Source organism: Octopus bimaculoides, chromosome 6 (assembly GCF_001194135.2).
Source record: "Octopus bimaculoides isolate UCB-OBI-ISO-001 chromosome 6, ASM119413v2, whole genome shotgun sequence".
Classification (NCBI taxonomy): Eukaryota; Metazoa; Mollusca; class Cephalopoda; order Octopoda; family Octopodidae; genus Octopus; species Octopus bimaculoides.
Window position 1 is genome coordinate 115,307,122 of NC_068986.1, and position 3,878 is coordinate 115,310,999.

Consider the following 3,878-nt stretch of genomic DNA (forward strand, 5'->3'; position numbering starts at 1 on the left):
TGTGTGTGTGTGTGTGTGTGTGTGTGTGTGTGTGTGTGTGTTTGAATTAATAGAAAGAGAGGCTAGGTGCGTGTTAGCGAAGGTTTATAAATGAAAGTAGAAGAGAGTTACCCAGCACGAAGCCATTACATCCGTGACTGTCACCACTCCTCACTTAACATTTCAGTTGACACGATTCCTTCATCCACTCTGCTGCTGCTACTGCTGCTACTGCTGCTGCTCGTATTAAGTCTGGTTACACTGGGTCAGAGATTTGGAGTTCTGTATGTGTGTATGTGCGTGTGTGTGTATGTGCGTGTGTGTGTATGAATGTATTTACGTTGTATTGTGTATTGCTCTGTATGTGTACATATGTGTGTGAGTGTGAGGAAGTATTAGATGTAGTGGAGGATGTTGTTGTTGTAGCGGTGGTTGATGTTGTTGTTGTAGGTGTTTGTTATGATGGTTGTTGTAATACTTTGTGGAAATGTGTATGTGTGTGCACGTGTGTGCACATCGCTACGTAACAACCTATTTGTACATTTATGTGCGTGCAAGGATATTTACGTATGTGTACATGTGTTATGCGTTTGTGTACAGAAGTGTTTGTGTGTAAGTGTGTATGTATACACACACATATGTATACATACACACACGCGCACACACGTGTGTATATATGTTGTATATGTATGTACCTCTGTATATATGTATCTGGTGTGTATGTGTTTTGGTGTCTATTCTGTGAAATTTATATTCGAAGAAAGAGTCCAGATGTGAAAATTGTGAAAGAAAACAATGAAACAAATGACGTATTACAGGAGTGAAATCAGGGTGATATGAGGGTGGTGTAATGTAATTAGGGGTGGTATTTTGGTCGCATTGGATATAATGGAATGAGGGTGTGAGGGTGGAAGTGTATATGGATGTTAAATGTGTGTGTGTGTATAATGTTAATGTCATTGGTTTAGAGAGGTATGGTAGACATAGTATTGGGATTTGACATAGTATTGGGGGTAGATATAGTATTAAAGGTAGATATAGTATTGGGGGTAGATATAGTATTGGGGGTAGATATAGTATAGGGACAGAAGTAGTATAGGGGTGGACAAAGGTTGAATAGGGGTAGATAAAGTTATATTTGGATGAATGACTGGAGCAGGGCCACTTCGAAGTGCTCCTCTCATTTCATCAACTGTTTCTGCTGGTTTGTAAGGGTGTGCCCCTCATTGTCTTAGAATGAATAAGGAAGCGATTCACTGATTTTCTGAAAGTCTCTTGGTGATTTTACAGAGTTCTTTCAGATTTTCTCTGCGCTGCCGCTTCTCCCACTTCTTGGACGAATCCCTCTAGTTTCTCATGTCCCACTTTGCACCTCGTTTCATAACTTAGTTGATTTTAGCCTACATTTCTGATTCTCTGCTTTGCTTACCCTGTCTTTTTTCAGTTCTTGAGTTCGGCTTTCTTATTTTTGTCTGTAAAGTCCCTGTTGAGATCTAATCTTTGCGTTGTTTAGTTCTCTTACGCAAAATCTCTTCACAGCTATCCTTCCATACTGCTTTCATTTTCGACTTCGTCTGCTCTGTTGGTGCATCTTCTTCAAGGAGACTGACGAGGTCCTGGAATCTATTGGTGACATCAACTGTATATCTAGCTTTGGTGTGCTCATCATTTAGCAAGGTAGCGTTATACTAGTATCCTTGGACTCTGACGTCGTAGTCTCAACGAGAATTTTGCCACTGAGAGGTGATGGTCTGATTCGACATCTGCACCTCCAACACAAACTCTGTTGAATAACAGCACAGAGACTCCAACACAGAAGGGGACCAGATCCAGACAGAATCAAAGTTAAAGCATTGTAAGCAGATATCGATTCGTCGGTCGAAGCTTTCGGGTATTTCTTGAAAGGGTGAAATATGAGGTGGACGAACTTTAAAAAAGATGGACAAACTGACTTCCAGCAGCGGAGGCCATGCTCTGGTCAGGCAGCCACATTTCGAATAATCATCGAACAGCTACCGCAGTGGAACACGTCTTTATACGTGCCATTTAACGATTTATGAGAATGTATTTGACAGTGAGGAGAGGGTGACACTGTGGGAATTGCTTCGACATTTTGGTCTGCCTGAGAAGATCATTAGATTGGTCAGAGCTGCTTATGAACGATCAACATGTCAAGTTGTACATGAAGCATCTTTGACGCAACCATTCACTGTCTTGAAAGGAGTGCGACGAATGTATTTGCAATTTTCCTTTCTGTTCCTTTCTGGGTGATAAAAGAAACAACCAAAATACAGTCCAGAGGAATACAAAGGTCCCTAGAAGATATCAGCTTCACTGATAACGTTGTCCTTCTCTCTCTCTTAACATCACATTGATATGGCGGGGGAGGGTCAGCTTAGTGAGCTTAATGTTCATGGATATTGACCTCAAGATCAACATCAAGAAGAGAGAAGGCGGGAGAGCGCATGTGTCCAACGATATCGCATACTTTGGAAGTATCGTTAATAATGGGTTGGGGTAAGGCAGTGAGCTGGCAGAAACGTTAGCACGTCGGGCGAAATGCTTAGAGGTATTTCGTCTGTCTTTACGTTTTGAGTTCAAATTCCGCGGAGGTCGATTTTGCCTTTCATCCTTTCGAGGTCGATAAATTAAATACCAGTTGCGTACTGGGGTCGATCTAATCGACTGCCTCCCCCCCTTGTCCCAAAATTTCGGGCCTTGTGCCTAGAGTAGAAAAGAATAATGGGTTGGGATGGAGGCACAACAGACCAGGACATAAAAACAAGGAATAGGAAAGTTACAGCTGCTTTGAAACCCATTTGGAGATCACAAACGTTGCCGACAAAGACAAAACTCACGATCTTTAATATGGACGTGAAAACGGTTTCGCTCTACATGTGGGAAACACGTGGGAAACATGGCGTGTTACAAAGTTCTCCATCGGAAACTGCGCTGGATAATTCGATATTGAACATAATTACGATTAGGTTGATTTTGCTTTTAAGCATTACTATTTATTGTTTAGGAGGCGCAATGTCCCAGTGGTTAGGGCAGCGGACTCGCGGTCATAAGATCATGGTTTCGATTCCCAGACCGGGCGTTGTGAATGTTTATTGAGCGAAAACACCTAAAGCTCCATGAGGCTCCGGCAGGGGATGGTGGTGAACCGGGCTGTACTTTTTCACCACAACTTTCTCTCACTCTTACTTCCTGCTTCTGTTGTGCCTGTAATTCAAAGGGTCAGCCTTGTCACACTGTGTCACGCTGAATATCCCCGAGAACTACGTTAAGGGTACACGTGTCTGTGGAGTGCTCAGCCACTTGCACGTTAATTTCACGAGCAGGCTGTTCCGTTGATCGGATCAACTGGAACCCTCGACGTCGTAAGCGACGGAGTGCCATCAACAACATTTATTGTCTGACTGAATGTACTTATTAATGGCATCTATTGACAGCTAGACAGAGTTTACATGCACTGCGTACTAATTTAGAGGGCAATGGAACGGATAAATCGCCTGTATTTTTAGCAGGATTTGATCTCCCAGTCTGGTGGTGACTGGCATGAACAGGTATTGCGCAGTTGTCAGTCAGTAAAGTGAAGACAGCAGCAGGAGCAGCAGCAACAACAACAAGAGCATCAACAGGAGCACCAACAGCATGAACAAAAAAAAGCAAAAACATTAACAATGATAGCAACAGTAACAATAACAATAACAACCACAGCAACGGGAGGTTGATGACGTCATATAACGGACATTGACGTCGGTTTGTGTATGTGCATGTGTCTGCGAGCGCACTTGCGTGCGAGTATATATATATGTGTGTGTGTGTGTGTGTGTGTGTACGTACGTATGTATGTATATATATATATATATATATATATATATATATATATATAT